At 39.0% G+C, this 12,586-nt stretch overlaps 1 long non-coding RNA gene across 1 annotated transcript; it reads right to left on the bottom strand.

Annotated features, from left to right (window-relative positions):
- Nucleotides 1-5,785: 5,785 nt before the first annotated feature.
- On the bottom strand, nucleotides 5,786-12,195 carry LOC137854275 (uncharacterized). The gene is made up of 3 exons (XR_011095052.1): nucleotides 11,790-12,195; nucleotides 10,561-10,630; nucleotides 5,786-7,933 (listed from the first exon to the last, which is right to left on the bottom strand). It is a non-coding gene; the product is annotated as an uncharacterized lncRNA (long non-coding RNA).
- Nucleotides 12,196-12,586: the final 391 nt, after the last annotated feature.

Here is a 12,586-nt window from a genome sequence, read left to right as displayed (position 1 = left end):
GTTTATTTGCCCTTTGCACCTTTTTCTTGCCCATCCTGGGCTGTGTAGGACAGTACTTACTGTGGCTGCAGCCAGCCTTGCCTTGGCAGCCTTCTCTGCAGGGCTGTTGCATGTGAGATTCAGGTTTCCTTCATAACTCATACTACCTTGGGAACTAATTTGGCACTTTCAGACATACTGTAGTAGGATCCACACCTATGTGCATGTTAGTTCCCTCTCTGTTGTAAATAGTAGAAACTCATTCCTTTTCAATGGACTGTGAAAGAACAAGTGATTCTGGAAAGAAGACAACTAAGGTGGTCTAAATTAAGTAAAACTTGCTGGTTTTAAAAACTAGGCAAGGCTATTCACTATCTGTTATGGATGTGATTTAAAATATATATATAAGATATAATTTTATGCAAACTTATGTATTTAAGTTATTATTTTTAAATTGTGAGAGAACTCAATACTACTATAGAAACATTTTTAAACAAAACAAACAAAGAAACAATCAAAAACCTTTAACACAGGAACTATCATTTCTACTTTAGTAATTAAATGTGTTACGTTTTGCTAGAGGTAGCTCCTAGCATATTTAATCTCTTCATTTGAAGTTATGTACCCAGATGTACCTGTTTTGCATTTTCTAATGCTGGCTTCAGGATTTGGGAGCTCAATTTGTCTTTCTTGTAGCCCATTTCTGGGATTGGTCTCGGGCACACTGAGGTTAACAGTGAAGCTTCCATTGACTGAAACGGGGAAAGATCAGGCTTTGAGACAGAAAGACATGCACACACAGTCCCTCTGTCTGTCTCTGGTGTAGTTCCTGTGGCTGACATGAACGTTTTATTTCTGTTTTTTTAGTCAGAAATGTCTAAGGCGTACTTTGGACTGAGTCCTCTCAAATTTATTTTCCACAGACAGCATTGGTAATTATAATTTACTGGTTCTCACAATGTATTTAGTGTTCGTCTCTAAAACATAGAGAACAGAGTCTAAGTCTATCAGACAGTGAAAGCTTTGGCTGAACACTATAGAAGTACGAAAAACTCATTATAAGGAAGGACTGGAATGAAGAAAACTCAGTCATCAGACTCCAAAGAAAAAGCAAAAAGAAAAACTGAAAATGAGGCTTTTATGGGGAAAAAATAATAAATAAATAAATAAGCAAAGGGGATGTTTAGATATGGATGACTCAGGTATTGCATAGGTCTAGGAATCAGAAAATGTGAAGAAAATAATGTGAAAGTGTGGTGTAGCTTTCCAAAGTTTCCAAGTTTTGATAACAGGCTTATGTGTGGCATTGGAATTTACTAGAATCTGCTGGAAGTGTCTGAAAGAGTGAAGTGATGAGGGCTTGATTTGTATGGGAATAAATTGGACTTAGAAGAACTTTGTATACAGCAGAGAGAAGTGTGATGAGATGCAAATTTCAAAAAGGCAGAAGCTGTAGTAGCTGAGGTGAAAGATTACAAAGTGCACGGTGTGGTTTTGATTAAAGTAGAACATACAAATTTTACAGATGCCTCAGAAGTATGAAAGGCCAATAGATTTCTATACCAGATTAAAAGAGAAGTAAGAGAGATCTTCAATCTGGCATTAAAGGCTTGTCTGCACAAGGACAATCTAAAAACAAAGACATTTACAAAATGGAAGAATTCAGAACACAGTGAGACTGTCAGTAGTAGTGCTCAAGTAGAAAAAAAGGGAGTTTAGCTTTCATTTATTTAACCAGCTTCCAAAGGGAATGGAGATATTCCTTGGCCATAGCTAGAAAGTGACAAGGCCCCTACAGCCCAGGGGTTAGGGCTCTCACACCAGAGGGGTTGTGTCCCTGCTCTTATGTGGGTGGAGAGAGGAACATGTCTTTCCAGTATCGTGCATGGATAAGTTCTCCAACCAGTAGGGTTTAGATGATGAGGGAATCGCTCTGCTGTCTTTGTGAGCATCACCTGCATCTTCTAACCTCTTAATTTCAAATTCCCCTTCCTTTTCTTAAAAAAACAAACAAACAAACAAACAAACAAAAAAACCTGAAAAGCCAAATGTCATTGGTTCACTTAGAAACTAAACTTTGTTTTATTGGAAGTGTGAAAATGTTTCACTCTTGGTTTTACCACAGATTCTTTCCCTACTCCCCCTTAGCTACCAGGAAGCATCAAAAACTACTTGCCCACTCTCCAGAGAGGTGATGTGAGAAAGAAGGAGCCACCACTCGACCCTCCCCAGTATGTGTGCCCACATATGCCTTCCCCCAGGAAGAAATGTGATTTCCTCTCTACAAGAGGTATGAATGACCCTAAAAATTCAGCTGTGTGCTCTGCAGTACATGTAAGATAAATCTGCTGACAGCACCGATTAGAGCAGATTCCCTACCCAAGCTGAAAAGTAACTAAGGGATTAAAAATGTTAACACCAGGTCTCCTATAGTGGATAAGCTATGGAATTCTTTTGTTTGCTCCAGCAGCGAGTGTGCATAAACTGTTCCCGTCTGAGCTGAGGAGGAATATTGGCAAGTAGCAGAATTGTTCCTTGTAAGAATAGGGGATATCTTGAAATTCTTTGAAATCTGGAAAGCCAGAGGAAAGTTTTTGAGCACACCCACTACGTCTAGTGTTACTTGCAAAATCTCAGTTCAGTTTATGCGTTCTGTTTCTTAACATTCTCTTGGAGAGACTGGTTCAACTAAAGCCTGCACTAAATTCCAACAGCAAGACACTGTATATAAATGCTTAGCTGATGACATTGGATCATCTAGGTCTGAACAATATCACTATTGGAGATCTGCTAAGTGATTATGCTGTGGCAAACATAAACAATGCTGGAGACTATTCTAGCACATTGAGCAAGGAAAGCTGAGACACACAACCCACACGACCGAGAGCTTTCCTAGGAGGTGATTAATGCAAACCCTGAGTCATTCAGAGTAATAAACCTTTCCTAAAACAGTTTTTTTTTGTTGTGGTTTGTTTTTATTTATTTTAAAGAAATCTTAGAAGGTAGACTTTACGAGGAACAATAAGGAGTTGTTATTTCCCAGTCAGCCTGCATATGCCACTCCAGCTCCTATACCAGTAAAAAAAAAAATAATAATAATAATGAAAACTTTTTATGACATGCAAAGCTTCAGCCCAAAAGCCAGTATCCCTTCAAAATGCCTGATGGTTTGCATATCACTTTGAAATGGCATTTCTGACTCAGGAAATCAGAGAAGAGAGGGAAATATCTCTCAAAGGGGCCTGTGCAGTGATCACTCTTTGTTCGGGTATAAGCAATTTTTCAAGTAATGTCCAAAACCTGGCTGTAAAGTACAAACATGAGGACGTTTAGATTGAATGCCAGAACTTAACCTATGATACCACTTAGCTTGACCTATACAAAATGCCAAGGCACTCATTCTTTAAAACCTACGGTACATGGGAACAGGGAAAACTTTCAGCTTCACTCAACTGCAGCATGCTTGTTTATCTGAAATTAAGCCAAACATTAAATGTTATTTGAATAAATCTTTTTGTACCTTAAATTTAACTTCAAACTCCAACTGAGTAACTCAGCCATAAGGAATTGAATGCTCTATGCAGTTCCTTTCTGCCCCCTTTCTTTCAACAACTTGTCTGTGAAAAGGCCAGTTCTCTGGAAATTATTCAAGTCATTCAAAAATAATTGTTAGCCTTTAGCTTGTCCATAAAATTTTCCCTGCAAAAGTTTCCTCTTTCTCAAAGGATTTATTAGGAAAAAGATATAAATAGAGTAGATAAATAGACACAATTTTCCCCTTCTCTTGCTATTGTGGGATCTTCTTGTAACTCGGATACCATGCTAATAGGTCTCAAGGGCATGGAGACACTCTTTTAAGGGAATGTTAATTCTTTATACAATTGTTGAGCTTGTTACCAGATTCCTGAGCTACTGGAAGACTCATGCTATGCCTATGTTGATTTCCCTCTGAAGCATGGCTGCTCAGAAAATAACAAGCAGGCAGTGTACTGTTTTCAGAAAGCTTCCCGGAAAACAGGGCCTCATCTTAAGCAATAACAATGAGACAATGACTCCATTCTTTCTCTGGTTTCAGCCCATCATTGCAAAGCTGACAATCTAGTCATCAGGAGAACTTGATAAGCTCATATATGAGATACCCTGGAGGCATCTGGAGTGACTGTCAGGAATGGGTGAGGAAGGGCTGAAGCTACTTGCCTCTACTAAGCATCCCTAGAGATGATGTGTTTCGGGTAAGACAGAAGAACATGTAGACAAGCAGTAAAAGGACATTCCCCTTCACTTTGCCCCACTCTAACCATGAACATTGACTACATGCTTTTTCAGAGAAGCTGTGCAGTCACTCAGCCATATGTAGCAGCTAGAGCCATGCAGGAGGGTACATGGTCACTGCTGGTGCCCAGACCAAGGCTTTCCTCAGGAAAGGAACCATTCCCACTAGCATCCCAGATGTCCTCAGCCAGTTGACATGAACACTTGTAACCTACACTCTTCCTGACAGGAAAGGGAGGGATGCAACTCACCCTTTATCACTGCAGCACTGGCATCTTTGCATGCAGGAAAGTCATGGCAATGATTCCAGGTTTGCTGTTACAAAGCTGGGGTCGCAAAAGTTTATATCCAAAAACTGAAGGCTGTTTAGTAGGCAGTGGTAGTGAATGCTGCAAGTTATGATGTTGATTTTCCCAGCATTTCCCAACTTGTGCCCTAGTAGTACCATAGGTCTTCATGGATATTTTTTTGTTTTGTTTTGTTTTTAATATTTCATATGAATTTGCATCACATAAAGAATGTTTATGGCCCAATATGGTTCATGCTAAGTAAAAAACAAAAATATAATGTGTTATCCTGCAACTTAAAAATGAGGGACCTTGTACTGAAGAAGTGACAAACTGTCAAAATTTCCTACAAACTCTTTTGACCAATTTTATTTTTCATTTTTTATTTTTTTTAGTTTAACTCATTTTTTCCTCAAGCAAATTGAGGAAAACACCAAACACCAAACTCTCAGACACCAAAATTCTTCAGGTGTTTTCCCTGAATTCCTGTGGCTGTGATGGTTTTTTGATAGCTGTATCCATGGAAACTAGAAAGCAGAATTACAGTACTGGACACTTTCAGGAGTTTTACTTCTATTTTAATTTTGTTTTGCTAATTCATGGCAGTTTTAATAATGCACTGAAATGAGCCCTGTCAAAATAATGTTGGACACCTGGAACAAAAGCCCGGACCTGACTTCCATCAGAGATTTCACGGATGTGTTGAAAAACTGTTTTCAAGAAATAGAATAGGCATTAACACATCATGCTAGTCTTGTACACCATGCAACATGATACAGCAATTGTCTACAAGCAGTTTTATCTATGCTGAGAATTCTGCATCACTTTCAGAAATAATTCTCTTCCAACAGTGAGAACTTGAAAGAAGCAACCATTGCCTTATAGTTTTCTTTAATATGGAGATGGTTTTACACTACATATAATATTCTTCTCTTTCTCTTATTTTGGAAATAATAAATGCCTTTAAAATGTTCCTCTCCATAACCTTTCCATAGTCTCCTGTGCATGTGTTGTTCAGGCAGATAACAGATATGTCTTAAGAGAGGACCTTTGCTCAAGCGCTGATCCTAGAAAACAGCAAGTGTGGGAAGTACTATTTTTCATTGGGACTGAACAGTGAGATAAAAATACTTAGCTGTTGGATGTAATATGTGGGATTGGGATATGATTCAATTTAACATATTTAATAAGTTTTACAATGCTTTTAATTAGGACATATTTAATACACCTCAAAAGGCAGGAATTACTAAAAAGACAATTTTCCAATTACTGATTTCCACAGGAATCAGAAATACATTTTGTGCCTTCACAGAGGTCTTAGTAGATGCTTGGAAAATAGCTATTATGAAATAAAGTATTAATAAATGCCAAGGTGTATATATATTTATGTATTCATGCAAAGGTTTTTATATGCTTTTTAATTTAATATGAAGTTACAATAAAAAAAAAAAGAATAGTTCCACGCTGTGCACCTCTAAAGACTTTTTATTTACAAAACTCACATTATAAGCACTTCATTTTAATTAAGTTGCAATCCCTACATTAAAAAGGCTTAGATAAGGCTTTTAAGTGGACTTAACTGAATCTATTCAGTTTGTGCTGTTTGTGCTGTCTGTTCAGTCTGTACTCATCATTTTGTGCCATATCTGAGACGATCTCTGAGAACATCTTGGTGAGAGTTTTGGTACTGACTCTAAATTGTTCTTCATTGTCTTCGTTGTGTGGTCTTCAGGCATGTCCTGAGGATGGTCCCAAGCCTGCAAGGGTCAGCATGCACTTTCCTCATAACTGCAAGTCTTTTGGCTGGGAAACTTCCACCAAGCACCAGCGTGTCCCATGGCCCCGCTCTGCCCAGGAGCTCCTACCGGGAGAGCAGGAAGGAGCAGACTGCTGATCTCCTGGCCTGGGGACACCAGCCCTGGTGGAGAATTTCACTGGGGTGCCATGGCTCCCGGTCACTGTTTACCTCCAGCTGTGCTTTGGAGGTGCTGACCAAGCTCTCAACCCTGTGAGCCATGGTATGCAAGCCATCTTCCTTTTTCTGTTTCTGGGAGATTTTTGACATCTGAAAGCTTCCGGTTTTCTTATTGGAGAGCCCCAGCTCATTTCCTCTTTCATGCATGTTCTTCTCACTGTTCCATGTCTTGCTTCATGGCTGTGTTGTATTTATTTCAAGTCAGGGCTTTTTTACCCATTTTCCAGGGTTCATTCTTCCTCTTTCATTTATGGTTATAGAAACTGTTCTTAAGAATAATCCCAGTTTGCTTATGTAAAAGACATGGGTTTGAAAAGGCTGTCTAATATTCCCAAAGCAAAATGTTTCCTCATACTGCATCACTCTAGAGGAAAAAAGCAAACAGGTATGGAAAAACAAAACAAAACAACTAATGCTAACTAATTTTCTGCCATATGTGGGGGCTGTGCCCCATGATGCTATTTAGAATTGACCTTGTGAGCAGTGAGGTAGGGGTGTTTTTCCTTGCAGATTTATCTCCATGTTTGTTCCCAGGGTTTTGTGGAGCTGTCTGTCTAGAATTTCCACATTATAAATGGCTCTTGTTTTGGTAAAGTTTGAATTATTTTCATTAGCTGGTCACCTGGGGCCTGACCAGAGTCAGGCTAAAAACTTCAGACAAGCACTACAGCTTTTGCAATCAGTCTCAGTCTCTCTCTCCTGTCATCCCCAAGGAAATGAAAGGCAGAAACGTTTACGCTTCAGGTTAATGTTTTAGAAGTGTTTGAGGCAGGAAGCAAATGGACTTATTCATAAGTTCCTCAAGGATGTTTTGTTTCAGTCATGAGGGTTGAAGCTTTCCTGAATAAAGGCCAGCCAGCAAGAAGTGACCAGTGGCAGGGTCTGCCTCTGGGACCTGCTCCAAGAACCAGGCACCCAAGGGGACTTGCTATTCAGATTCCTTCTTACAGTGCATGCCTAGCTTTGGAGATGACTTTGGGTGCTAAGCTTTGACTGGGATTAGTATAAATCTCATTCTAAAAATATACACTAAGATATAACTTTCTTAGGTTTGACTAGGAGCGACTGGAAATGTCTAGACCCATACAAAAATTATCTTATGTGTGTGAAAGGAAAGAGCTGGAAGACACCCATCTCATTTACACTGAGGATGAGACATCACTTTGATTGCAGAAGGGATCCTTCTGGAGGATGCTTACTTTTGAATATCCCATCACACATAAATATGCCTAACTTAAACATGCAACTTGCTCACTGTTATTTCCTGTGGGAAAATGCACCATTCCATCTTTCCAGGTTTTTGATAGTGTTCACACTGACAGTGACAACTCTGAGCACAAGTCAGAAGGTACCACCTGAGGACAGTAGAAAATCTCAAAGTGTTCCCTATTGAAAAGCAGATGTTGAAGTTTCCAAGTCACTGGAATTATTTGGAATAATATTGCACCATAATTTGTATAGGCATAAGCAAAATAAGTCATTTATTCCAATGTCCCCAAACAAGTGCTATTAAAGCTTCTTTCCTTTAATAATTTATAAGGCAGGATTTACATTTTATGAGGAAACATTAAAATGTCAATATTGACTAAATTCTTTATTAATAGCTTATTTTCTTCCATTAAAAGATCATGGCAAATCTGACTGATTAATGATAAGAAACACGTTCCACTTCTTTTAGTATCCACAGTACAATACCTCTCTTGCACACTTTTTCTATTATTCTGACCATGTGTTTTTCTCATAGATTCTAATTCTGTAAGACATTTTGGTATTTCTCTTGTTAAGTGAAGTAACAGTCAGTAAAGTAAGGTCAAAACAAACTTGTACTCTTTTATGTTTGCTACATCTACTTTCAGTTATAATGAATCCTCTTAATTCCTATGACAAACCTTCATTAAAATTATAATTGAATTAAAATTTCCATAGATAAACATATCTCAACACAAAAAGCAGTTCATGACTGTATTGTGTGTCTCTGTGTGCCAAAGACAATTGCACAAGAGCAAGGGGTATATATTGCAGGAGGAGCCCATATGAGGGAGCCCTGCAGCTTTCTTAAAAAACATTTATGTGACTATTTTCCTTGGAAGAATTTCCTTTTTTACGTGTTCACCCCTCACAATATTTTGTGGGTTGACCTCTGATGTCTAAGTCTGGTTCTGCTTTGTATCGTTTGTCTCTTTGTGTATTGCTTTCTCTGTCTGCTCCTTTGCTTTAGTTGTTTTCCCTGCTCATTTTGCACTAAAGCATCTATAGTATTATTTTGGTCTTTAAGGCTATGACCCAAGGCAAGAGCAATATGCAATCTGAGCATTTGAAGTGCTATGAAAATATAGACCTCAGTAAAACAGTCATGACTTACTTTCAGAAGTCAACCTGTAGTATTAAAAAATTCATTAAACACACAGGGATTCGGCTCACAAATTCATGTTTTCTAAGGGAAGAACTTGTACATTCTCAAAACAGTTGTTTTTGCTGTTTTGAAAAACACCTTCCTTCTCATCTGATTAACACCTCAGTGAACTCCTGTGGTGATGGGACTATGATACTCCTCTTCCTTGCAGCAGCATGTGAGAAAAAAAAAAAAAAGAAAAAAAAAAAGGTGTTTTCTCAGACTGTATGCCTCTATAAACCATCCCCAACCATGTTCTTAATGGATGTTCTTAACCATCACGGCCACAGTTATGTCTTTCCTTGGCATTGTAATATGTATAAACTACAAAATGAAAATCCAGTTTCCTTGGTAAATCTCTTGATGCATTGGAGATATGTGACAACTTTCCAGACTATTTGCAGGATCTGGGTCAGTTTTGTAAAAAGAAACAAAAAGCCCAGGCTATCCTTAAATCTAATGATAAGCCAAGTAAAAAAAAACAATTAATATTCTAATCTTTTGTATTTTCGTGAATATTCAATAATATTATATCTTCATGAAGGATATTTTTTTAAAATACTTATGTTGATGGATTTGTTTTTTTTATTATTTTTATTTTTTCGGTGTGGAACCCTTCAGAAGGCACTAGTAGTTCTGGAGGTTGGCAAGGCAGAGCTGCCAGCACCTCCATCTTCACGGGTGTACCATGACTCTGATGCCTTTGGTAGAAAGGCAGGGCAGAGTCTAGTCAAGGATAGTGAAAACATGGGCATAGACCTCAACTCCAACTTCTCTCTACTTCAGTCAGTTAAGTGAAGTCCTGAGTGACAATTGGCATACAACCTTTTCTTCCCTCCAAGACCAAACACTTCATCTACTACAATACATGGAATTCATCCAATTTGCTCTAGCACATGGCCCCACCATCCTGCCTGCATGTTCTCAGCTCCGACCTCCCAGTTTGCATGGCAGTGTGTAGTGGTTGAGCCTGCCCAGCCAGCTGGCTGGGGTGAATCAACAAGCTGGAATTGACAAAACATTTTTCCTGACATATTTAGAATATTTCACGAGGGAGAAATCCCTTGAGATTCAACATCTGATTCTTCAGACTGCCCTGGGAGATTAAAATGAAGGAGAAGGCAACATTAAGTCATGTATATTCTGATTAAAAACAAACACAATGGGTCAGATTCCATCCTCGATTGCAGCCACACTGAAGTCTCTGTGGTTGCAGAGAGTAAGTGAGGACAGAGTTTGACCTGGTGCCTTGAAACAAAAATAATATAAATGATAGGCAAGCACAAACATGACTGTAAAGCTGCAGCATGCTTCATCTGAGGAAACCCGAGAGAGAAAAAGATCTTATATTGGAGAGATTTAATTCCTCAAAGATGAATGAAGATGAGAAATAATTACTTACAAAAAGTCAGTTTGTAATGACAGAGTAAGGTGGATTTTTGTCATCTGACAGCTATGCATATTGTGTGGCAAATTATTAAATAAAGATTGCTGCTCCAGCAAGTTGCTTTCAATTTGAGAAGATGAAGCCACTAGGATAATCTCTACCCACTAAAAGAAAATTGTTTGTTCACACTATGACCACACAGAAGGCCCTACTCGCCAGCAGAATTTGCCTGCAAGATGACTTATTTAAGGAAGAAGCATCTCCATACCTGTTCAGTGAACACAGCACCGGCAGGCTGAAGGCACGCAGACCTCTGCTGACTCTAGAGGAGTCCTGTGCTGATGAAACAAGAAAAGAGATTTCATGCGCTCTTTTGTATCTCTATCCTTTTAGCTTTCTGTCCTGAAACTCTGACAGAAGTTGGAGTTTAAAGATCTCTCTTTATGCACCCACAAGAGCTCTTTTATAACTCTTCAGTAGTAGCCCAGATCCAGATAGGCATGCAAATCATGTGCACTGATGCCTAAGAGATAGAAATCACAGAAACAAAAAGAAAGTTTCCATGTTTCTAAGCCTTGTCTGTGACCCAAGTGGGCCCATCCTGAAGCTCCTGTGTAGTCTCTTGTCTGTTTACATTCATACCCATCTGCTAGCATGGCACTGAACCTACTTACCACATAGTCCATCATTTTCACCAGAGCTGATGATAGATCTGAAATGGCAGCCTGCATGACTTTATAAAAGGCTGTGATTTACTGCGTGTCCGCACATGTAGTGTCTTTGGAGTTCTGTGTAGTATCATCCTATCTGCTTAATCTCACTGTCCAAGGGTTAGGATTTTTTGTTTTGTTTTGTACTTTCTAAGCGCCTGCTCTGTCATCTGTGTACCACATTGCACTCCATATTCATCAAAGATATTTAGCTCTCGACAGGGTGAGTGCTTTAAGACTCTAAGATTTCTATCAAAGCCCTAGCTCTTCTTAAAGCAAGAACTTGCATTTACCTCATACATGAAAAATACATGTTTTTCTCAGGGCCTGCCAGCTCAGCAAAGACAGCTGACATCTTTTTTTCTTTATAGTTTGGTGTCTTGTTTCATCCTTACTAACAGCCTCCAGAATTGTACTTTAATGAAGGGACAATTAGACCAAGTCTATGGCAAATGAGAAAACAAACAAACAAACAAACAAAACCACTAATCTATAATGAAACCCCTCTAAAAATTCTCTGTTTATGAAAAAAAAGGGAGTCCAACAGTTCTGCAGCAAGGGAGAGGAAGTTATACAGTCAGTCTTTAAATATTTTCTTTGGTTTCAGTGTGACTCTGTGTGAAACTTTAGCTTCTGCTATATTTTCATCATCACCAAAACAGAAAAGAATTGAAATTTTTGCTCTGGATCATTTTACCTATGTCACTAGAAAGTTTCCAAGATAAGGACCCCACTGTGCACTGAGTATACTCATGGTGGGAGGTAATCTCAGCTGCAAAGTACTTACCACTAAATAGAAGAGAAAAAGGATGGAACACAACTAAATATTGAAATATTCAGGGTCATGGAACAAGGTACTGAATGCATTTCCCCTGCTTTCTTACCCTGTTTCTTACATTATGGTTACACATTGCTATTCTGAGAGGAGCAAAGCTGTCCTGAAATTGCTCACCTGGAGGAGGCGAGAATCCCATTGATTTCAGCTGCTAGAGGGTGCTGTCCTGAAGGGAACCACCCCATAGTAGGTCTTTCACTTTCTCTCATCTGATACTGCCTATGACAAGCAGCTGCATTCAAAGTGGGATGTTCAAATCTTGTGATACCATCCCCTTCCTCACCAGCCAGCAGAGAGATATGTAAACTGCAGAGGAGAAATATGCCTCCCCAGAGCTGCAACCAAACTCACCATGTCTCTGGAGACCATCAAAGGTCAGACCATCGCTTTGCCAACGCATAATGCAGCTACTGGCATACAGTCAAAATCTGGCCCCAGGAATGCTATACAAATAATACATGAGCTTTTAAACTGTGGGGTTCATCCTCTGTATGCATGCAAGAAATTGGAGAAATGGAGGATAATTAATAATGTTTGCATTGTTCCATGAGGAGGGATGAGGACATGGCTCCAAGAGTGTTTTCAAAAACTGTTCTTAAAGATGTCTTCTGCAATGCTAGTCTCTTGGCCAGCTCTCCATGAAAGAGCCCATGTAAGTATTGTTAGTGCTGTTAAGCCAGCCCTGCACTGAATAGACTAGTTAGGAGACAAGAAAACAAAAGGCAGTGAAATGCAAACAACCATGTTAA

This window comes from Anas acuta, chromosome 3 (genome assembly GCF_963932015.1).
Source record: "Anas acuta chromosome 3, bAnaAcu1.1, whole genome shotgun sequence".
Lineage (NCBI taxonomy): Eukaryota > Metazoa > Chordata > Aves > Anseriformes > Anatidae > Anas > Anas acuta.
This window is presented reverse-complemented; position numbering and strand designations above follow the sequence as displayed.